General features: G+C 39.7%; 1 protein-coding gene across 2 annotated transcripts in view; it reads left to right on the forward strand.

Moving 5' to 3' along the window:
* The first annotated feature begins 6487 nt into the window (after positions 1 to 6487).
* LOC128642963 (histo-blood group ABO system transferase-like) overlaps positions 6488 to 25196 on the forward strand; it is a 144184-nt gene continuing 125475 nt past the window's right edge. For both annotated transcript variants that reach the window (XM_053695865.1, XM_053695866.1), the window contains exon 1: positions 6488 to 6922. The gene's annotated coding sequence lies outside the window, so the exon portion shown is untranslated. The remainder of the gene's footprint in view (positions 6923 to 25196) is intronic.

Consider the following 25196-nt stretch of genomic DNA (forward strand, 5'->3'; position numbering starts at 1 on the left):
GGCTGATGGAATCAGCCAATCAGAATCCGATCAGCCAATAGAATGCAAGCTCAATCTGATTGGCTGATTGGATCAGCCAATCGGATTGAACTTGATTCTGATTGGCTGATTCCATCAGCCAATCAGAATATTCCTACCTTAATTCCGATTGGCTGATAGAATCCTATCAGCCAATCGGAATTCGAGGGACGCCATCTTGGATGACGTCATCTTCAGCCCCCCGCTTGGGCTTGGATCAGGACATCGGAGGAGCTCTTCTGGACCGATCGGTGAACCTGGTATGGTGAAGACAAGGTAGGATGATCTTCAGGGGCTTAGTGTTAGGTTTATTTAAGGGGGGTTTGGGTTAGATTAGGGGTATGTGGGTGGTGGGTTGTAATGTTGGGGGGCTTGGGTATTGTATGTTTTTTTTTACAGGCAAAAGAGCTGTATTTCTTGGGGCATGCCCCGCAAAGGGCCCTGTTCAGGGCTGGTAAGGTAAAAGAGCTTTGAACTTTAGTAATTTAGAATAGGGTAGGGCATTTTTTTATTTTGGGGGGCTTTGTTATTTTATTAGGGGGCTTAGAGTAGGTGTAATTAGTTTAAAATTGTTGTAATATTTTTCTTATGTTTGTAAATATTTTTTTATTTTTTGTAACTTAGTTCTTTTTTATTTTTTGTACTTTAGCTAGTTTATTTAATTGTATTTATTTGTAGCAATTGTATTTAATTAATTTATTGATAGTGTAGTGTTAGGTTAATTGTAGGTAATTGTAGGTAGTTTATTTAATTAATTTATTGATAGTCTAGTGTTAGGTTTATTTGTAACTTAGGTTAGGATTTCTTTTACAGGTAAATTTGTAATTATTTTAACTATTTTAGCTATTAAATAGTTCTTAACTATTTAATAGCTATTGTACCTGGTTAAAATAAATACAAAGTTACCTGTAAAATAAATATAAATCCTAAAATAGCTATAATATAATTATAATTTATATTGTAGCTATATTAGGATTTATTTTACAGGTAAGTATTTAGCTTTAAATAGGAATAATTTATTTAATAAGAGTTAATTAATTTCGTTAGATTTAAATTATATTTAACTTAGGGGGGGTGTTAGTATTAGGGTTAGACTTAGCTTTAGGGGTTAATACATTTATTAGAATAGCGGCGAGATTCGGTCGGCAGATTAGGGGTTAATAATTGAAGTTAGGTGTCGGCGATGTTAGGGAGGGCAGATTAGGGGTTAATACTATTTATGATAGGGTTAGTGAGGCGGATTAGGGGTTAATAACTTTATTATAGTAGCGCTCAGGTCCGCTCGGCAGATTAGGGGTTAATAAGTGTAGGCAGGTGGAGGCGACGTTGAGGGGGGCAGATTAGGGGTTAATAAATATAATATAGGGTTCGGCGGTGTTAGGGGCAGCAGATTAGGGGTACATAAGGATAACGTAGGTGGCGGCGCTTTGCGGTCGGCAGATTAGGGGTTAATAAGTGTAGGCAGGTGGAGGCGACGTTGAGGGGGGCAGATTAGGGGTTAATAAATATAATATAGGGGTCGGCGGTGTTAGGGGCAGCAGATTAGGGGTACATAAGGATAACGTAGGTGGCGGCGCTTTGCGGTCGGCAGATTAGGGGTTAATAAGTGTAGGCAGGTGGAGGCGACGTTGAGGGGGGCAGATTAGGGGTTAATAAATATAATATAGGGGTCGGCGGTGTTAGGGGCAGCAGATTAGGGGTACATAAGTATAACGTAGGTGGCGGTCGGCAGATTAGGGGTTAAAAAATTTTTTTCGAGTGTCGGCGATGTGGGGGGACCTCGGTTTAGGGGTACATAGGTAGTTTATGGGTGTTAGTGTACTTTAGAGCACAGTAGTTAAGAGCTTTATAAACCGGCGTTAGCCAGAAAGCTCTTAACTACTGACTTTTTTCCTGCGGCTGGAGTTTTGTCGTTAGATGTCTAACGCTCACTTCAGAAACGACTCTAAATACCGGAGTTAGAAAAATCCCATTGAAAAGATAGGATACGCAATTTACGTAAGGGGATCTGCGGTATGGAAAAGTCGCGGCTGGAAAGTGAGCGTTAGACCCTATTTTGAGTGACTCCAAATACCGGCGGTAGCCTAAAGCCAGCGTTAGGAGCCTCTAACGCTGGTTTTCACGGCTAACGCCAAACTCTAAATCTAGGCCTAAGTGACTAATGCTAGTAAAAGACTATAGGCACCAGTTATGCTTTTTCATTAGCGGTTGGTAGGTTCGCATGTGGTAGCCTGCATCTCAAGGGCCCCAAAACAGCCCCCATAGAGTGATAACTGGAGCCCTAGGGTTTAGTTAAAGGACCTAAGAGAAGTTCCTAATGAAAATTAAATTCATACTTCTGTGTAGAAAAAAGGTAATGTGAACACGAAGGAACGATTTATCATGCTGTGGATGCAGCAGTTACCCACGAAAAACAAGAGTTAAGAAGCAGCGATCATAAGACCACTTCTCCTTAACTCATAAGCCACCCCTGATATACGAGCGGGATGATTGACACCCCCTGCTAGTGGCGAATGTGCAGGGGGTGGCATTATAAATGACGGCAGCGTATGCTTGATACATCGGCCCCAATGTTTTTGGTTGGCTGTGTGAAGATGTTGTATAGCATTTTGAATTATTTTTTCTTAGTTGTCAAAACCATTACAATTGATTTATAGAGACATTTATACTTATGAGAAAACATCCAAATGACATGCAAATAAATGTGACAATTTAAGTAATAAAAAACTATAAAAAATAAAGTGAAATATACACTAAGCACGGTGGGGTTTATACAAGTGGTGTACTGTGCTGTAATATAAAATATATTACATTTGTGACCAATTTCTAAAAATATTACAAAATACAAATGAAGATTATATTCCACCACTATATTGGTCTCTCGTTTTTTACCTTCAGCTTTTTCATTTTGTCTTTTCCTCCTCACACTCACTTGTTGTGATACTGCTGGTTCCCTCCCTATCATTTTTCTCACTCACATGCTTCACACTGACAGCAATTCTCTTCTATTCGGTTACTGTAACCATTCATCAGTCTCACTCTATCCTTCATTCCCTCTGTTAGTGTCTCATTCTCATCTTGTCCAATTCAATATCCGTCTGTCAATCACCTTCCCTTACTGTAACGTGACTCACTCCCCCTTTTGCTACTCCCGCCCCCTCCCTTACTCCTCATACCCACATTTTTAATCCTTCTACCTCTCGCCCTTTTAACACTCATACTTTGGATTACAAAATGAAAAGACTGAATGGGAGAAATAAAAAATGTCTATTAAAAAACTAAACATATATTTTACAAAAAATATATAGAATAAGTTCATGGACACATATGTAGTCAGAAATAGTGTAGTTCCAAAGTCAGGATTCAAACAGCTGCACTTTCAACAATGTTTGTAACAATCTTATACATTATTGAGCACAATAAGCAAGCAGAGTTTGCAACAATTAATAACATTGCTATAAACATTGTTGCAAACATAGCCACCATCTAGTGCTTAAGACATATGCACCATCTTGAGCCCACCTATGCATTCTCTTTAACAAACATACGGCTAGATTACGAGTTTTGTATTAGAGGCTATGCAGTGCTAACGAGCAATTTTCTCTCACCGCTCACTTACCTGCAGCGCTGGTATTACAGGTTTTTACAAACCCGTCGTTAAAAGACAAGAAGTAAGCATTGAGCAAAATTTTGCTCATTACCACACTCCAATACCAGCGCTGCTTAAGTCAGCGGTGAGCTGGTCGTACGTGCTCGTGCACGATTTCCCCATAGGAATCAATGGGGAGAGCCGGCTGAGAAAAAGTCTAACACCTGCAAAAAAGCAGCGTAAAACTCACTAACAGCAGCCCCATTGATTCATGAGGGGAAATTTTTTTTATATCTACACCTAACACCCTTACATGAACCCCGAGTCTAAACACCCCTAATCTTACACTTATTAACCCTAATCTGCCGCCCCCGACATCGCCGACACCTGCATTATAATTATTAACCCCTAATCTGCCGCTCTGGACACCGCCGCCACCTACATTATACTTATGAACCCCTAATCTGCCGCCCCCAATGTCGCCGCCACCTACCTACACTTATTAACCCCTAATCTGCCGCCCCCAACGTCACCGCCACTATACTTAATTTATTAACCCCTAAAACTAAGTCTAACCCTAACACCCCCTAACTTAAATATAATTTAAATAAATCTAAATATAATTACAATAATTAGCTACATTATTCCTATTTAAAACTAAATACTTATCTATAAAATAAACCCTAAGCTAGCTACAATATAACTAATAGTTACATTGTATTTAGCTTAGGGTTTATTTTTATTTTACAGGCAAGTTTGTATTTATTTTAGCTAGGTAGAATAGTTATTAAATAGTTATTAACTATTTAATAGCTACCTAGCTAAAATAAATGCAAAATAACACCTAACACTACACTATAATTAAATAAGTTTACTAAATTAAATACAATTACCTAAATTAAATTAAATTAGCTAAAGTACAAAAGCAAACAAACATACTAAATTACAGAAAATAATAAACAAATTCCAGATATTTAAACTAATTACACCTAATATTATAGCCCTATCAAAATTAAAAAAAAAACCCAAATTAAAAAAAAAACCCTTGCCTAAACTAGAAGATCGACTTACAGTTCTGAAGACCGGACATTCATCCTCAAGGAAGCGGCAGAAGTCTTCATCCAACCGGGCCGAAGTCCTCAACGAAGCCGGGAGAAGTCTTCATCCAAGCCGGGGCAAAGTGGTCCTCCAGACGGGCAGAAGTCTTCATCCAGAGGGCATCTTCTATCTTCATCCATCCGACGCAGAGCTGGTCCATCTTCAAGACATCCGACGCGGAGCATCCTCTTCATCCGACAACTATCTGATAAATGAAGTTTCCTGTAAGTGATGTTATTCAAGATGGCGTCCCTTACATTCCGATTGGCTGATAGAATTCTATCAGCCAATCGGAATTAAGGTAGAAAAAATCCTATTGGTTGATGCAATCAGCCAATAGGATTGAAGTTCAATCCTATTGGCTGATCCAATCAGCCAATAGGATTCAGCTTGCATTCTATTGGCTGATTGGAACAGCCAATAGAATGCGAGCTCAATCCTATTGGCTGATTGCATCAGCCAATAGGATGTTTTCTACCTTAATTCCGATTGGCTGATAGAATTCTATCAGCCAATCAGAATCTAAGGGACGCCATCTTGGATGACATCACTTAAAGATACCTTTATTCGTCTTTAGTTGTCGGATGAAGAGGATGCTCTGCGTCGGATGTCTTGAAAATGGACCCACTCCACGTCGGATGGATGAAGATAGAAGATGCCGTCGGGATTAAGACTTCTGCCTGTCTGGAGGACTACTTCGCTCGGCTTGGATGAAGACTTCTGCCGCTTCCTTGAGGATGGATGTCCAGTCTTCAGAACTGTAAGTCGATCTTCAGGGGGTTAGTGTTAGGTTTTTATAAGGGTGTATTGGGTGGGTTTTATTTTTTGGTTAGGGTTTGGGCCTGCAAAAGAGCTAACTGCCCTTTAAAGGGCAATGCCCATCCAAATGACCTTTTCAGGGCAATCGGGAGCTTAGGTTTTTTTAGATAGGTTTTTTTAGATAGTATTTTATTTGGGGGGTTGTTTGTGTGGGTGGTGGGTTTTACTGTTAGGGGGGTTGTTTGTATTTTCTTTTACAGGTAAAAGAGCTGATTACCTCAAAAGGTCCTTTTAAGGGCTATTGATAGTTTAGTTTAGGCTAGGGTTTTTTTTATTTTGGGGGAGCTTTTTTTTATTTTGATTGGGCTATTAGATTAGGTGTAATTAGTTTAAATATCTGTAATTTGTTTATTATTTTCTGTAATTTAGTGTTTGTTTATTTTTTGTACTTTAGCTAGTTTAATTTAATTTAGGTAATTGTATTTAATTTAGTTAAAGGGACATGAAACTCACATTTTTAAATTTCATGATTTAGAAAGAGAATGCAATTTTAAACATCTTTCTAATTTACTTCTATTATCTAATTTGTTTTATTCTCTTGATATTTCTTGCTGAAAAGCATATCTAGATATGCTCAGTAGCTGCTGATTGGTTGCTGCACATAGAAACCTTGTGTGATTGGCTCACCCATGTGCATTGCTTTTTCTTCAACTAAGGATATCTAAAAAATTAAGCAAAACAAATAATAGAAGTAAATTGTAATGTTGTTTAAATTTGTATTCTCTATCTGAATCATGAAAAAAATATTTTGGGTTTAGTGGCCCTTTAATTTATTTAATTATAGTGTAGTGTTAGGTGTTATTGTAACTGTCATATATATTAGACCGGATTACTGTCCCTTTAAGGCAGGTCTATATATTCCCATCATTCCTCTGGCTCTTTGCCAATAGTTTTAGTCAGTGTAGCTAAGTACTAAAAGACTCAAGCCGCCACAACTTATCAACTCTTGGCTCTACAGCTTATATGCTGTATAATTTCCTACATTTGTCTCCTAAGGATTATGGACTTATAACAACTGATGCTGATTTATACTATCAGTAATATTCACTCGCATCTAACTCAATACTGCAGGCTGTTCCAAACAGGACAACGCAAAGACAACCGGATTCTGTTGCTGGATTGATACATAAGTTTCAAACTTAATTGCTACAGACGCAACTACTTACTAATCCTCTGAACAAGCAAACAGAATAGAGAGCATTTTCAGCTCTCTCCCTCTCCTTGCCTGTCAGCAATCTTGCGATCCGGATTGGTTCCTCCTCACACACTCCGGTGTGACGTCACGCACTCTCCGCTCCGCTCTCAGTGTGTGAGACTCTGCAGCTCCAGGGTGCGGCTTTCCCTTGCAAGGCAGCACACCAACTTACCAGCACAAATGGACTTCTAAACTAATTAAAGGTACACTGCTGATTCTAGAGACATTAAGTTACAAGTTAATTCTTTAAGCTTCTATAAGAAACTGCCTAGTAATTATTGAATACTGTTGCTTTGTACTCCAACTAACTCAAGTCTTTATATCAACACATCTCAACGCTCACTATTGAACTTTCACTACTCAAGACCTTATTTCCAAAACAGTCTTACAGGAGACCAACTCTGTGACAACAGGTGTGATCTATCCTCTCCTGTAACCAACTAATCAGGACTATCCTGAAAATATTGTAGTACCTTTCCCTTTACTCCTCTGCAGTTGTGATCCAATTTAACTCTTTTTTAGACTATTAACTTTAGAATCCTTCAGCTGCCTTACAGTAACTTAGGTTAGGTTTTATTTTACAGGTACTTTTGTCTTTATTTTAGCTAGGTAGTTATTAAATAGTTAATAACTATTTAATAACTATTCTACCTAGTTAAAATAAATACACACTTGCCTGTAAAATAAAAATAAACCCTAAGCTAGCTACAATGTAACTATTAGTATAATAATTTAGGTAATGATAAGAATTTTTATTTAGATTTATTGTAATTATATTTAAGTTAGGGGGTGTTAGTGTTAGACTTAGGTTTAGGGGCTAATAAATTTAGTATAATGGCGGCGACGTTAGGGGCGGCAGATTAGGGGTTAATAAGTGTAGGTAGGTGGCAGCGATGTTAGGGACGGCAGATTAGGGGTTAATAATATTTAACTAATGTTTGTGAGGCAGGAGTGTGGCTGTTTAGGGGTTAATATGTTTATTATAGTGGCAGGCGACGTTGGGGGTGGCAGATTAGGGGTTAATAAGTGTAGGTAGGTTGCGGCGACATTGGGGACGACAGATTAGTGGTTAATAAATATAATGTAGGTGGCGGCGATGTTGGGGGCATCAGATTAGGGGTTCATAAATATAATGGAGGTGGCGGCGGTTTCCGGAGCGGCACATTAGGGGTTAAAATTTTAATTTTAGTGTTTGCGATGCGGGAGGGCCTCGGTTTAGGGGTTAACAGATAGTTTATGGGTGTTAGTGTACTTTTTAGCACTTTAGTTATGAGTTTTATGTTACAGCGTTGTACCATAAAACTCTTAACTACTGACTTTTAAATGCGTTAGGACTCTTGACAGTGTAGGGTGTACCACTCACTTTTTGGCCTCCCAGGACAGACTCGTAATACCGGCGCTATGGAAGTCCCATAGAAAAAAAGACTTGACGAATTTGACGTGTCATTTTGCGGTAAGGCCAAAGAAGTGTGCGGTGCCCCTAAACCTGCAAGACTCGTAATACCAACGGGTATAAAAAAGCAGCGTTAGGACCTCTTAATGCTGCTTTTTTACCTTAACGCCTAACTCGTAATCTAGCCGATATTTAAGAACAAAGCATATTTGTTAACATGTAACTTTCAAAGTGTTTTTTGTCATTCTTCAAATTTCATATGAGTCTATCTATCTATAGCTATCTATTTATCTATCTAACTATCCATCCATCCATCTATCTTGCTATCTATCTGTCGATCTTGCTATCTATCTATCTAACTATCGATCTATCTATCGATCTATCTAACTATCCATCTATCTATCCATCCATCTGTCTATATTTCTCTACATCTACTTCTCTACTCTGTCTGCATACTCTTTCTCCAAACCCAAAACATCTGTTCTACACTTTCAATACCCTTCTCCGCCCATCCCACCTCCTACTGCAACTTCTCTTTCTGCTGAAGATTTTGCCAGCCACTCCAACAAAATTGATTCCATCAGAAACAAAATCCTCTCTCAACATACTACCAGTCTCCAACATCCACAACAGCTTGAAATCATCCAAAACCTATAAACCTACAAATTCAGCTCTTTTTTTTTATGGAGGAAGAAGTTTCTGCCCTTATATTGTCCTCTCACCTCACTACCTGTCTCCTCGATACCATGCCCCTCACAACTACTGCCCTACTCTCCTACCCTTACCCCTATTCTTACACACATTTTCTACATCTCCCTCAGCACTGGTATATTTACCCCATCTCTTAAACATGCGCTAGTCACACATATCCTCAAAAAAACTCTCGATCCAATCTCCCCATCCAACTACCAGCCTATTTCCATACTGCCCCTTGCCTCAAAACTTTTTGAAAACCTACTATATACACGTTTATCTAGTTTCCTCACATTAAACTCCCTCCTTGACCCAGTGCAACCTGGTTTTCACCCCCAACATTCCATAGAGGCAGCATTCGTCAAGGCTACTAATGACCTACTTACAGCAAAATTCAAAGGCTACTTCTTTCTGTTAATCTTTCTTGATCTGTCTGCAGCCTTTGATATTGTTGACCACGCTCTTTTGCTCCAATCCTTTTGCATTTGTGACACAGCCCTCTTGTGGTTCTCCTCCTACCTGTCTAACCATACTTTTAGTGTAGACTTTTCTGGTTCATCCTCTGTCCCTCTACCACTTTCTGTTGGGATCTCACAAGGCTGTGTCCTTGGTCCCCTTCTCTTCTCAATATATATGCCATCATTAGGTTCCTAACTAAAGTCCCACAGTTTTCAATATAATTTGTATTCTGATGATACCCAAATCTTTCTTTGAGCACCAGACCTATCTTCTGTCTTGCTAACTCATGTCACTAACTGTCTTTCTTATATTTCATCTTGGATGTCCTCTCACTTACTTAAGCCAAATCTTTCCTAAACTGAGCTCCTTATCCCCCCCCTTCTTCCAAAATCCCTACTCCCCATTTTTCTATAACTGTTGTTAGTAGCATCATTACCCCATTCCTTCACACCTGTTGTCTTGGGGGTCACATTTGACTCAGATCTCTCATTCACTCCTCACATCAAGTCTTTGGCCAACTCCTGCTATTTCCACCTTAAAAACATCTCAATTCCCTGCTGTAACTATTGCAACTCCATCCTCTCTGGTCTCCCTAGTTGTCCTATATCTCCTGTACAATCCATAATGAATGCCTTTGCAAGGCTAATCTTCCTTACACGTGGCTCTTCTTCTGCTGCACCTCTCTGCCAATCCCTTCACTGACTTCCGATAGCCTCCAGAACTAAAAACTATATTCTGACTCTGACATTAGTGCACTTCTCCCCCTATATCTCAGACCTTGTCTCCAGATATTCTCCCTCCCATCCCCTTCACTTTACTCATGACCTCCTCCTCTCTTGTTACCTCCTCACATTCCCGTCTATAGGACTTCTCTAGATTGACCCCTATTTTGTGGAACTCTCTGCCTCGTTCCACAGGACTCTCCCCTAGTTTTGAAAGTTTTAAGTGCTTTTTAAAGACTCTACAGTTCAGGGATGCATACAACCTACGTTAACCTTTCCCAACCACAATCCTTTCCTCCTTTGTTATACCTGTGATCTCCTTAGCATTTAAAGTCTACGAGCTCAGCTGTTAGTAGATCACCTTCATGATAGCTGATTTACAACAGTGCAACTCTTGGTAGGGCCCTCTACCCAAGTGTTTACTGTAAATGTTGCCTTGTACATCATACATCTGTTTATAGAGCTATGGAATCTGCTGGCACTCTACAAATAACTAATAATAAAATAATAACCCTAATAAATATTTTTTAGGAATATTTATATGTCTAATTTCTTTCATGTAATTAGCAAGAGTCCATGAGCTAGTGACGTATGGGATATACATTCCTACCAGGAGGGGCAAAGTTTCCCAAACCTCAAAATGCCTATAAATACACCCCTCACCACACCCACAAATCAGTTTTACAAACTTTGCCTCCTATGGAGGTGGTGAAGTAAGTTTGTGCTAGATTCTACGTTGATATGCGCTCTGCAGCAGGTTGGAGCCCGGTTTTCCTCTCAGCGTGCAGTGAATGTCAGAGGGATGTGAGGAGAGTATTGCCTATTTGAATTCAATGATCTCCTTCTACGGGGTCTATTTCATAGGTTCTCTGTTATCGGTCGTAGAGATTCATCTCTTACCTCCCTTTTCAGATCGACGATATACTCTTATGTATACCATTACCTCTACTGATTCTCGTTTCAGTACTGGTTTGGCTTTCTACTACATGTAGATGAGTGTCCTGGGGTAAGTAAGTCTTATTTTCTGTGACACTCTAAGCTATGGTTGGGCACTTTTTTATAAAGTTCTAAATATATGTATTGAAACATTTATTTGCCTTGACTCAGGATGTTCAACGTTCCTTATTTCAGACAGTCAGTTTCATATTTGGGATAATGCATATGAATAAATCAATTTTTTCTTACCTTAAAATTTGACTTTTTTCCCTGTGGGCTGTTAGGCTCGCGGGGGCTGAAAATGCTTCATTTTATTGCGTCATTCTTGGCGCGGACTTTTTTGGCGCAAAAAAAAATTTCTGTTTCCGGCGTCATACGTGTCGCCGGAAGTTGCGTCATTTTTGACGTTTTTTTGCGCCAAAAGTGTCGGCGTTCCGGATGTGGCGTCATTTTTGGCGCTAAAAAAATATGGGCGTCACTATTGTCTCCACATTATTTAAGTCTCATTATTTATTGCTTCTGGTTGCTAGAAGCTTGTTCACTGGCATTTTTTCCCATTCCTGAAACTGTCATTTAAGGAATTTGATCAATTTTGCTTTATATGTTGTTTTTTCTATTACATATTGCAAGATGTCCCAGACTGACACTGAGTCAGAAGATACTTCTGGAAAATCGCTGCCTGGTGCTGGATCTACCAAAGTTAAGTGTATCTGCTGTAAACTTGTGGTATCTGTTCCTCCAGCTGTTGTTGTAATGAATGTCATGACAAACTTGTTAATGCAGATAATATTTCCTTTAGTAATGTTACATTACCTGTTGCTGTTCCGTCAACATCTAATACTCAGAGGGGCCCATTTATCAAAGGGCTTGCGGACCTGATCCGACACTGCGGATCAGGTCCGCAAGACCTCGCTAAATGCGGAGAGCAATACGCTCTCCACATTTAACATTGCACCAGCAGCTCACAAGAGCTGCTGGTGCAACGCCGCCCCCTGCTGACTCGCGGCCAATCGGCCGCCAGCAGGGAGCTGTCAATCAACCCGATCGTATTCGATCGGGTTGATTTCCGGCGGTTCCTGTCCGCCTGCTCAGAGCAGGCGGACAGGGTTATGAAGCAGCGGTCTTTAGACCGCTGCTTCATAACTTGTGTTTCTGGCGAGTCTGAAGACTCGCCAGAAACACGGCCCTTCAAGCTCCATACGGAGCTTGATAAATGGGCCTGAGAGTGTTCCTGTTAACATAAGAGATTTTGTTTCTAAATCCATTAAGAAGGCTATGTCTGTTATTCCTCCTTCTAGTAAACGTAAAAGGTCTTTTAAAACTTCTCATTTTTCAGATGAATTTTTAAATGAACATCATCATTCTGATTCTGATAATGGTTCTTCTGGTTCAGAGGATTCTGTCTCAGAGGTTGATGCTGATAAATCTTCATATTTATTTAAAATGGAATTTATTCATTCTTTACTTAAAGAAGTCCTAATTGCATTAGAAATTGAGGATTCTGGTCCTCTTGATACTAAATCTAAACGTTTAGATAAGGTTTTTAAATCTCCTGTAGTTATTCCAGAAGTGTTTTCTCTCCCTGATGCTATTTCTGAAGTAATTTCCAGGGAATGGAATAATTTGGGTAATTCATTTACTCCTAAACGTTTTAAGCAATTATATCCTGTGCCATCTGACAGATTAGAGTTTTGGGACAAAATCCCTAAGGTTTAGGAATGAAGCTTCGGTTGATCAGATTTTCAAAGCAGCAACTTGGTCTTCTTTGCATACTTTTACTAAATTCTACCATTTTGATGTGTTTTCTTCTTCTGAAGCTGTTTTTGGTAGAAAAGTACTTCAGGCAGCTGTTTCAGTTTGAATCTTCTGCTTATATTTTCAGTGTTTTTCTTTATAAGATTTAAACTTTATTTTTGGGTGTGGATTTTTTTCAGCGGAATTCGCTGTCTTTATTTTATCCCTCCCTCTCTAGTGACTCTTGCGTGGAAGATCCACATCTTGGGTAGTCATTATCCCATACGTCACTAGCTCATGGACTCTTGCTAATTACATGAAAGAAAACATAATTTATGTAAGAACTTACCTGATAAATTCATTTCTTTCATATTAGCAAGAGTCCATGAGGCCCACCCTTTTTTGTGGTGGTTATGATTTTTTTGTATAAAGCACAATTATTCCAATTCCTTATATTTATGCTTCGCACTTTTTTCTTATCACCCCACTTCTTGGCTATTCGTTAAACTGATTTGTGGGTGTGGTGAGGGGTGTATTTATAGGCATTTTGAGGTTTGGGAAACTTTGCCCCTCCTGGTAGGATTGTATATCCCATACGTCACTAGCTCATGGACTCTTGCTAATTACATGAAAGAAATGAATTTATCAGGTAAGTTCTTACATAAATTATGTTTTTGTTTTAGATAGAGTTTATATGGGTGTAACAGTATATTTGAATGTATTTATGTTGTTTGGTGCAACTTTTTTTTGTTCTCTAACCCTTTACGCAAGGTCTTCAGTCATGCTAAAACGACGCACGTTAAATGCGATTGCGCTCATGCAAACAGGTTTAATATCAACTTGTTATATGCATGCAAATGAACACGCCCGTGATATTCTTATATCGCATGCGCTAACGTTAGTGCGCTACTTGTAATCTAGTCCTATGTCAGCTAGACAACATAATTTTAGCATATAATGCCACTTTCTAGGCATGTATATTGTTCAGAGATATTTCATTATCTACAGAGTGACGGCAAATGTTAAAACTGTAAACTACGTAGCTATATGTGATTTCATTCTGAACACTAAAGTCTGACACATAAGCTATACATAGTACCATCCACGTAGCTAAATTAGCTTTCCGTTTTCTGTGTTTAATATTGTTTTATGCATGAAATCGCTCCCAGATATAGAGGTGAACATAGCAGTTACTCCCCTGTAAATAAACAAGTCTAAATAAAAGTTAGAGTCATAAATCCGTGGAAGGAAAATATGGAAAGAAATTGAAAGTGACATTCTTTATTGACAACAACAGTGTTTATTCTGATAGATTAATATAAAAAGATACAGTATAATGAAGTCAAGCACCGATGTTACAAACTGAGAAGCAGAGGGGTTATTCAAACGTCAGTTCTTTTACTGTTTCATGGAAATTTCCATTAACTTTAACGGCAGTTTTGTGCTATTAGTGTTTGATGAAAACTCCCCTGATGCTCATAACACTGCTGCCTCCTGTTAAAAAAAAAAAAAAAAGATTTGACTTTTGCTTCAGATGGTGGTCACAAAGCGATGTCTTAGATGTATTTTTTTTCAGCTGAAAAGTAGTTAGATACCAGATTTCATTAATAACATTCTTTCGGCTAGATTACGAGTTTTGCATTAGGCTTAAAAAGCAGCGTTGGCGGTCCTAACGCTGCTTTTTAAGCCCGCTGGTATTACGGTGTACCGCTCACTTTTTTGGCCAGAAATACCGCAAATCCACTTATGTAAATTGCGTATCCTCTTTTTTCAATGGGACTTGCATAGCGCTGGTATTACGAGTCTGCCAAAAAGTGAGCGGTACATCCTCTCCTGTCAAGACTGGTACCGCATTTTAAAGTCAGTAGTTAAGAGTTTTACACTACAACGCCGTAGCATAAAACTCCTAATTAAAGTGCTAAAAAGTACACTCACACCTAAACCGCCGCACTCCCACCTCGCAAACATTAGTTAAATATTATTAACCTCTAATCTGCCGTCCCTAACATCGCCCCCACCTACCTACATTTATTAACCCCTAATCTGCCGCCCCCAACATCGCCGCCACTCTATTAAAGTTATTAACCCCTAAATCTAAGTCTAACCCTAACCCTAACAACTCCTAACTTAAATATAATTAAAAGAAATCTAACTAAAAATTCCTATCATTAACTAAATTATTCCTATTTAAAACTAAATACTTACCTGTAAAATAAACCCTAACGGCTAGATTACGAGTTTTGCATTAGAGGCTATGCGGTGCTAACAAGCAGTTAATGCTCACTGCTCACATACAGACAGCGCTGGTATTACAGGTTTTCAGAAACCCGTCGTTAAAAGACAAGAAGTGAGCGTTGAGCAAAATTTTGCTCAAAATCTCACTCCAATACGAGCGCTGCTTACGTTAGCGGTGAGCTGGTTGTATGTGCTTGTGCACGATTTCCCCATAGGCATCAAAGCCCCCCCCCCAAATAAAAAAAGCCCTACCCTACACTAAATTACAAATAGCCCTTAAAAGGGCCTTTTGTGGGGCATTGCCCCAAAGTAATCAGCTCTTTTACCTGTAAAAAAAATACAAATCCCCCCCCAACATTAAAACCCACCACCCACACAACCAACCCTACTCTAAAAACCACCCAATACCCCCTTAAAAAACTAACACTAAACCCTTGAAGATCACCTTACCGGGAGAAGTCTTCATCCAACCGGGCAAAAGTCCTCAACAAAGCCGGGAGAAGTCTTCATCTAAGCGGGACAAAGTGGTCCTCCAGGCGGGCAGAAGTCTTCATCCAGACGGCATCTTCTATCTTCATCCATCCGACGCAGAGCGGGTCCATCTTCTAGACATCCGACTCGGAGCATCCTCTTCATTCGGAGTCTTCTTACTGAATGAAGGTACCTTTAATTGACGTCATCCAAGATCGCGTCCCTTCAATTCCGATTGGCTGATAGAATTCTATCAGCCAATTGGAATTAAGGTAGAAAGAATCCTATTGGCTGATGCAATCAGCCAATAGGATTGAAGTTCAAGCCTATTGGTTGATCCAATCAGCCAATAGGATTGAGCTGGCATTCTATTGGCTGTTCCAATCAGCCAGATTAGGGGTTAAAAATGTTATTTTAGTGTTTGTGATGCGGGGGGGCCTCGGTTTAGGGGTTAATAGGTTAATATGGGTGTTAGTGTACATTTTAGCACTTTAGTTAAGAGTTTTATGCTACAGGGTTGTAGTGTGAAACTCTTAACTACTGACTTTAAAATGCGGTACCAGTCTTGACAGGAGAGGGTGTACCGCTCACTTTTTGGCAGACTCGTAATACCGACGCTATGCAAGTCCCATTGAAAAACGAGGATATACGCAATTTACGTAAGTGGATTTGCGGTATTTCCAAGCCTGGCCAAAAAAGTGAGCAGTACACCTGTACCTTCAAGACTCGTAATAACAGCGGGCATTAAAAAGCAGCGTTAAGACCACCAACGCTGCTTTTTAAGCCTAACGCAAAACTCGTAAACTAGGTGTATGATAGCTACAATATAACTAATAGTTACATTGTAGCTAGTTTAGGATTTATTTTTATTTTACAGGCAAGTTTGTATTTATTTTAACTAGGTAGAATAGTTACTAAATAGTTATTAACTATTTAATAACTACCTAGCTAAGCCTAAAATAAATACAAATTAACCTGTAAAATAAAACCTAACCTAAGTTACAATATTGCCTAACACTACACTACACTTAAATCAATTCCCTACATTAAATACAATTAAATAAATTAAATTAGCTAAATCACAAAATTAAAAAAAAAAAAACCTAGCCTAAACAAAACTACCAATAGCCCTTAAAAGGGCCTTTTACTGGGCATTGACCCAAAGAAATCAGCTCTTTTACCTGTAAAAAAAAAAAACTACAAACAACCCCCCCAACAGTAAAACCCACCACCCACACAACCAACCCCCTAAATAAAAGCCCAACTAAAAAAACCTAAGTTTCCCATTGCCCTGAAAAAGGCATTTGGATGGGCATTGCCCTTAAAAGGGCATTTAGCTCTATTGCTGCCCAAAGCCCTAACCTAAAAAATAAACCCACCCAATACACCCTTAAAAAATCCTAACATTAACCCCCGAAGATTCACTTACCAGGAGAAGTCTTCATCCAAGCGGCAAGATGTCCTTAACGAAACCGGCAGAAGTGGTCCTCCAGATGGGCAGAAGTCTTCATCCAGATGGCATCTTCTATCTTCATCCTTCCGACGTGGAGCGGCTCCATCTTCAAGACATCCGCCACAGAGCATCCTCTTCAAACGACGGCTTCTTCGGAATGAATATCTCTTTAAGTGACGTCATCGAAGATGGCGTCCCTTAGATTCTAATTGGCTGATAGAATCAGCCCATCGGAATTAAGGTAGAAAAATCCTATTGGCTGATGCAATTAGCCAATATGATTGAGCTGGCATTCTATTGGCTGTTCCTATTGGCTCAATTAGGCAATAGGATTTTTTCTAACTTAATTCCGATTTGCTGATAGAATTCTATCAGCCAATCGGAATCTAAGGGACGCCATCTTGGATGACATCACTTAAAGAGATATTCATTCCGAAGAAGCCGTCGTTTGAAGAGGATGCTCTGTGGCGGATGTCTTGAAGATGGAGCCGCTCCACGTCGGAAGGATGAAGATAGAAGATGCCATCTGGATGAAGACTTCGGCCTGTCTGGAGGACCACTTCTGCCCATCTGGAGGACCACTTCTGCCGGCTTCGCTGAGGACATCTTGCCGCTTGGATGAAGACTTCTCCCGGTAAGTGAATCTTCGGGGGTTAGTGTCAGGATTTTTTAAGGGTGTATTGGGTGGGTTTATTTTTTAGATTAGGGCTTTGGGCAGCAATAGAGCTAAATGCCCTTTTAAGGGCAATGCCCATCCAAATGCCCTTTTCAGGGCAATGGGGAGCTTAGTTTTTTTAGCTAGGCTTTTATTTGGGGGGTTGGTTGTGTGGGTGGTGGGTTTTACTGTTGGGGGTTGTTTGTATTTTTTTTACAGGTAAAAGAGCTGATTTCTTTGGGGCAATGCCCCGCAAAAGGCCCTTTTAAGGGCTATTTGTAGTTTAGTTTTTTATTTTCTGTAATTTAGTGGGTTTTTTGTGTGATTTAGCTAATGTAATTTATTTAATTGTATTTAATGTAGGGAATTGATTTAATTGTAGTGTAGTGTTAGGTGTTATTGTAACAGGTTAGGTTTTATTTTACAGGTAAATTTGTATTTATTTTAGATAGGTAGTTATTAAATAGTTAATAACTATCTAGTAACTATTCTACCTAGTTAAAATAAATACAAACTTGCCTGTAAAATAAAAATAAACCCTAAGCTAGCTACAATGTAACTATTAGTTATATTGTAGCTAGCTTAGGGTTTATTTTACAGGTAAGTATTTAGTTTTAAATAGGAATTATTTAGTTAATGATAGTTATTTTATTTAGATTTATTTAAATTATATTTAAGTTAGGGGGTGTTAGGGTTAGACTTAGGTTTAGGGGTTAATACATTTAGAATAGTGGCGACGACGTTGGGGACAGCATATTAGGGTTAATAAATGTATACAAATACAAATTAACCTGTAAAATAAAACCTAACCTAAGTTACAATATTACCTAACACTACACTACAATTAAATCAATTCCCTACATTAAATACAATTAAATAAATTAAATTAGCTAAATCACAAAATTAAAAAAATAAAACCTAGCCTAAACAAAACTACCAATAGCCCTTAAAAGGGCCTTTTACTGGGCATTGCCCCAAAGAAATCAGCTCTTTTACCTGTAAAAAAAAAAATACAAACAACCCCCCCAACAGTAAAACCCACCACCCACACAACCAACCCCCCAAATAAAAGCCCAACTAAAAAAACCTAAGCTTCCCATTGCCCTGAAAAGGGCATTTGGATGGGCATTGCCCTTAAAAGGGCATTTAGCTCTATTGCTGCCCAAAGCCCTAACCTAAAAAATAAACCCACCCAATACACCCTTAAAAAATCCTAACATTAACCCCCGAAGATTCACTTACCAGGAGAAGTCTTCATCCAAGCGGCAAGATGTCCTCAACGAAACTGGCAGAAGTGGTCCTCCAGATTGGCAGAAGTCTTCATCCAGATGGCATCTTCTATCTTCATCCTTCCGACGCGGAGCGGCTCCATCTTCAAGACATCCGCCACGGAGCATCCTCTTCAAACGACGGCTTCTTCGGAATGAATATCTCTTTAAGTGACGTCATCGAAGATGGCGTCCCTTAGATTCTAATTGGCTGATAGAATCAGCCCATCGGAATTAAGGTAGAAAAATCCTATTGGCTGATGCAATCAGCCAATATGATTGAGCTTGCATTCTATTGGCTGTTCCTATTGGCTCAATTAGGCAATAGGATTTTTTCTAACTTAATTCCGATTTGCTGATAGAATTCTATCAGCCAATCGGAATCTAAGGGACGCCATCTTGGATGACATCACTTAAAGAGATATTCATTCCGAAGAAGCCGTCGTTTGAAGAGGATGCTCCGTGGCGGATGTCTTGAAGATGGAGCCGCTCCGCGTCGGAAGGATGAAGATAGAAGATGCCATCTGGATGAAGACTTCGGCCTGTCTGGAGGACCACTTCTGCCCATCTGGAGGACCACTTCTGCCGGCTTCGCTGAGGACATCTTGCCGCTTGGATGAAGACTTCTCCCGGTAAGTGAATCTTCGGGGGTTAGTGTCAGGATTTTTTAAGGGTGTATTGGGTGGGTTTATTTTTTAGGTTAGGGCTTTGGGCAGCAATAGAGCTAAATGCCCTTTTAAGGGCAATGCCCATCCAAATGCCCTTTTCAGGGCAATGGGGAGCTTAGTTTTTTTAGCTAGGCTTTTATTTGGGGGGTTGGTTGTGTGGGTGGTGGGTTTTACTGTTGGGGGTTGTTTGTATTTTTTTTACAGGTAAAAGAGCTGATTTCTTTGGGGCAATGCCCCGCAAAAGGCCCTTTTAAGGGCTATTTGTAGTTTAGTTTTTTATTTTCTGTAATTTAGTGGGTTTTTTGTGTGATTTAGCTAATGTAATTTATTTAATTGTATTTAATGTAGGGAATTGATTTAATTGTAGTGTAGTGTTAGGTGTTATTGTAACAGGTTAGGTTTTATTTTACAGGTAAATTTGTATTTATTTTAGATAGGTAGTTATTAAATAGTTAATAACTATCTAGTAACTATTCTACCTAGTTAAAATAAATACAAACTTGCCTGTAAAATAAAAATAAACCCTAAGCTAGCTACAATGTAACTATTAGTTATATTGTAGCTAGCTTAGGGTTTATTTTACAGGTAAGTATTTAGTTTTAAATAGGAATTATTTAGTTAATGATAGTTATTTTATTTAGATTTATTTAAATTATATTTAAGTTAGGGGGTGTTAGGGTTAGACTTAGGTTTAGGGGTTAATACATTTAGAATAGTGGCGACGACGTTGGGGACAGCATATTAGGGTTAATAAATGTATACAAATACAAATTAACCTGTAAAATAAAACCTAACCTAAGTTACAATATTACCTAACACTACACTACAATTAAATCAATTCCCTACATTAAATACAATTAAATAAATTAAATTAGCTAAATCACAAAATTAAAAAAATAAAACCTAGCCTAAACAAAACTACCAATAGCCCTTAAAAGGGCCTTTTACTGGGCATTGCCCCAAAGAAATCAGCTCTTTTACCTGTAAAAAAAAAAAAAAACAACAACCCCCCCAACAGTAAAACCCACCACCCACACAACCAACCCCCCAAATAAAAGCCCAACTAAAAAAACCTAAGCTTCCCATTGCCCTGAAAAGGGCATTTGGATGGGCATTGCCCTTAAAAGGGCATTTAGCTCTATTGCTGCCCAAAGCCCTAACCTAAAAAATAAACCCACCCAATACACCCTTAAAAAATCCTAACATTAACCCCCGAAGATTCACTTACCAGGAGAAGTCTTCATCCAAGCGGCAAGATGTCCTCAATGAAACTGGCAGAAGTGGTCCTCCAGATGGGCAGAAGTCTTCATCCAGATGGCATCTTCTATCTTCATCCTTCCGACGCGGAGCGGCTCCATCTTCAAGACATCCGCCACGGAGCATCCTCTTCAAACGACGGCTTCTTCGAATGAATATCTCTTTAAGTGACGTCATCGAAGATGGCGTCCCTTAGATTCTAATTGGCTGATAGAATCAGCCCATCGGAATTAAGGTAGAAAAATCCTATTGGCTGATGCAATCAGCCAATATGATTGAGCTGGCATTCTATTGGCTGTTCCTACTGGCTCAATTAGGCAATAGGATTTTTTCTAACTTAATTCCGATTTGCTGATAGAATTCTATCAGCCAATCGGAATCTAAGGGACGCCATCTTGGATGACATCACTTAAAGAGATATTCATTCTGAAGAAGCCGTCGTTTGAAGAGGATGCTCCGTGGCGGATGTCTTGAAGATGGAGCCGCTCCGCGTCGGAAGGATGAAGATAGAAGATGCCATCTGGATGAAGACTTCGGCCTGTCTGGAGGACCACTTCTGCCCATCTGGAGGACCACTTCTGCCGGCTTCGCTGAGGACATCTTGCCGCTTGGATGAAGACTTCTCCCGGTAAGTGAATCTTCTGGGGTTAGTGTCAGGATTTTTTAAGGGTGTATTGGGTGGGTTTATTTTTTAGATTAGGGCTTTGGGCAGCAATAGAGCTAAATGCCCTTTTAAGGGCAATGCCCATCCAAATGCCCTTTTCAGGGCAATGGGGAGCTTAGTTTTTTTAGCTAAGCTTTTATTTGGGGGGTTGGTTGTGTGGGTGGTGGGTTTTACTGTTGGGGGTTGTTTGTATTTTTTTTACAGGTAAAAGAGCTGATTTATTTGGGGCAATGCCCCGCAAAAGGCCCTTTTAAGGGCTATTTGTAGTTTAGTTTTTTATTTTCTGTAATTTAGTGGGTTTTTTGTGTGATTTAGCTAATGTAATTTATTTAATTGTATTTAATGTAGGGAATTGATTTAATTGTAGTGTAGTGTTAGGTGTTATTGTAACAGGTTAGGTTTTATTTTACAGGTTAGGTTTTATTTTACAGGTAAATTTGTATTTATTTTAGATAGGTAGTTATTAAATAGTTAATAACTATCTAGTAACTATTCTACCTAGTTAAAATAAATACAAACTTGCCTGTAAAATAAAAATAAACCCTAAGCTAGCTACAATGTAACTATTAGTTATATTGTAGCTAGCTTAGGGTTTATTTTACAGGTAAGTATTTAGTTTTAAATAGGAATTATTTAGTTAATGATAGTTATTTTATTTAGATTTATTTAAATTATATTTAAGTTAGGGGGTGTTAGGGTTAGACTTAGGTTTAGGGGTTAATACATTTAGAATAGTGGCGACGACGTTGGGGACAGCATATTAGGGGTTAATAAATGTAGGTAGGTTGCGGCGACATTGGGGGGGGGAGATTAGGGGTTAATAAATATAATGTAGGTGTCGGCGATGTTGGGGGCAGCAGATTAGGGGTTCATAAGTATAATGTAGGTGGTGGCGATGTCCAGAGCGGCAGATTAGGGGTTAATAAATATAATGTAGGTGTCGGTGATGTTGGGGGCGGCAGATTAGGGGTTAATAAGTGTAAGAGTAGTGTTTAGACTCGGGGTTCATGTTAGGGTGTTAGGTGTAAACATAAAATGTGTTTCCCTATAGGAATCAATGGGGCTACGTTACTGAGATTTACGCTGCTTTTTTTGCAGGTGTTAGACTTTTTCTCAGCAAGCTCTCCCCATTGATGTCTATGGGAAAATCGTGCACGAGCTCATACGACCAGCTCACCGCTGACTTAAGCAGCGCTGGTATTGGAGTGAGGTATGGAGCACAATTTTGCTCCCCATTGATGTCTATGGGGAAATTGTGCACGAGCTCATACGACCAGATCACCGCTGACTTAAGCAGCGCTGGTATTGGAGTGTGGTATTGAGCACAATTTTGCTCTACGCTCACTTCTTGTCTTTTAACGCTGGGTTTGTAAAAACCTGTAATACCAGCGCTGCAGGTAATTTGGCGGTGAGAAAAAACTGCACGTTAGCACTGCACAGCTCAGAACGCAAAGCTCGTAATCTGACCGTATGATTATTGACCAGGTATCCCCTCTATTGGGAGGAGGGGATACAGATAAAAACTCAAGCTCCCCAGATTACACAATACAATGTCTGATTGGAACTGTTTTCTATAACCCCCAATAAAAGATTAAATTCACCATAAGACAATAGGTATCTCTCTGTATTTGTGACAGACGTATCTAACGGATGTACACTTTTGTCACTTGATTGCAAGTCAGGAACCTAATTGTCATCTTCCCTTGTATATTCCTTTATATTAAGTGTCTTTGAGACAATACACATTATCCAGCTAATAATATGATGCTAGGTACAGGTATACTTCATTTGGGAGTGTTGTTATTACTATATATGTTTACTGCTACCTGAGGTTATGCTTGGGCTTTTATTAGAATGATTCCACTTCGTTACTTTTAAATTACAGCTGTAGCGTATATAATATGTAGTATATAATGATGTTGCCCCTTTAACCCTTTCAGTGCTAACGACGGCTCTGAGCCGTCGCAGAGTTTCCCACTCAGGTGCTAACGACGGCTCAGAGCCGTCGCTAGCACTAAATATACCAACAAACATATGTAGCACCTGCTGTATTCGTAATACATGCAATATCACGTGAAGGAAAACTTCATGTCATACCCCTTATACGGATCCGTGTATATCAAACCAACACCCCTCCTTCAAAAACAAACTTTCAATTGATGCCTCCGTTGGCCGGAATAAAGTCCCACACAGAGTAAGGTATGCATTTACACTTACTTCAGTTCTAAGTTGATGCGTACTGCCAGTCCTGGGGATCTGTGTCAACGCTTGACTATTTACCTGCCACCTCTTGACAGACCTCTGGAATGGGAATCCCTGTAGCACTGCAAGGTGTGTGTGTGTGAACCTCTTCACCTTCTTCCGGGTTCCGACTAGATCGACGTGTGACGTAATTGCAGGAGGGGGGGCGGGTGAACTGGGGGAAGTGTCCACTTGCGTCCCCAGATGCCGTTCTTCTCGGGGGACAAGATATGCCGCTGTGTATCAAATTAAGTTCATCTGTGCCTTGCTCATGTCCTCAGCATCAGCCAAACAACAAAAGTAATGCTGCAGGCACCAGTATGAACAATTTTACGATCCTTTATTTTTGCAATAAAATTACATGGAAAAAATGGGTTAGCAATTCCTAAACCCTTCAGGCAACAAAGTGGATGGTGGTACTTCACGTACCCTGACGCTGACGCGTTTCGGCTGTTGCCATAATTGTAGCTGTTTAATGTTTTATGATTTAAATATAAGTTTGGTAGAGATACCCTTCAGCTATGATTACGGCAACCACCGAAACGCGTCAGCGTCAGGGTACGTGAAGTACCACCATCCACTTTGTTGCCTGAAGTTTAAGAATTGCTAACCCGTTTTTTCCATGTAATTTTATTGCCAAAATAAAGGATCGTAAAATTGTTCATACTGGTGCCTGCAGCTTTACTTTTGTTGTTTGGCCGTCGCTAGCACTCTCTCACCTTGAGGGAGATCTGGGGGCTCCCACCTTGCTCCTACCCCGGCGATCGGGCCTGTATAGTGACAGGCATCGCCGGGGCTTCACGTTTTGCGTGGTGACATCACCGTGCAACTTTATTGACAAAATAAAATGACAAGAATAGGGAAAGGGGGCATGCTGCTTAGAAGCCTGTATCTCATATATATAAGTCTTGGGGCTCTAAAAAAAGTTAAGAAAAAATATTTAAAAAAAATAAAAAAATAAAAAACCCTCAAATCAGCTTAGCACCTAGGTGGGAAAGTGCTTAACACTCAAAGGGGCCCATTTATCAAGCTCCGAACGGAGCTTGTGGGCTCCTGTTTCTGGCGAGTCTTCAGACTCGCCAGAAACACAAATTTCAGACCGCTGCTCCATAACCTGACCGGCTGTCTGAGCAGGCGAACAGGAATCGCCCAAAAATTGACACCCACATGCTGGCAGCCGATTGGCCGCAAGTCAGCAGGGGGCGGCGTTGCACCAGCAGCTCTTGTGAGCTGCTGGTGCAATGTTAAATGCGGAGAGCGTATTGCTCTCCGCATTTAGCGAGGTGTTGCGGACCTGATCCGCACTGTCAGATCAGGTCCGCAAGCCCTTTGATAAATAGGGGCCAAAGGGTTAAGCTTGCTTCTTCAAGGATTGCTACTTTAAATATTGCATGTGACATGCAACAGCCACTAGCTAAACATTTGCCGTTTAATGCTCTGAACACAAGGAACTATATTAGCTCATTTATCTATTTGGCACATCACTCCTTATAATGTCTTATGGCTTGTTTATATTTCTAGTTGGGGATTAGTGACACTAATGGTTTTTATGCCATGGTCACAGCATACACTGGGTGAGGCACATGACAATCTGCTCTGGAAGTGTTCCTTCCGGATGGGGTAGGTGT

This window comes from Bombina bombina, chromosome 12 (genome assembly GCF_027579735.1).
Source record: "Bombina bombina isolate aBomBom1 chromosome 12, aBomBom1.pri, whole genome shotgun sequence".
NCBI lineage: Eukaryota > Metazoa > Chordata > Amphibia > Anura > Bombinatoridae > Bombina > Bombina bombina.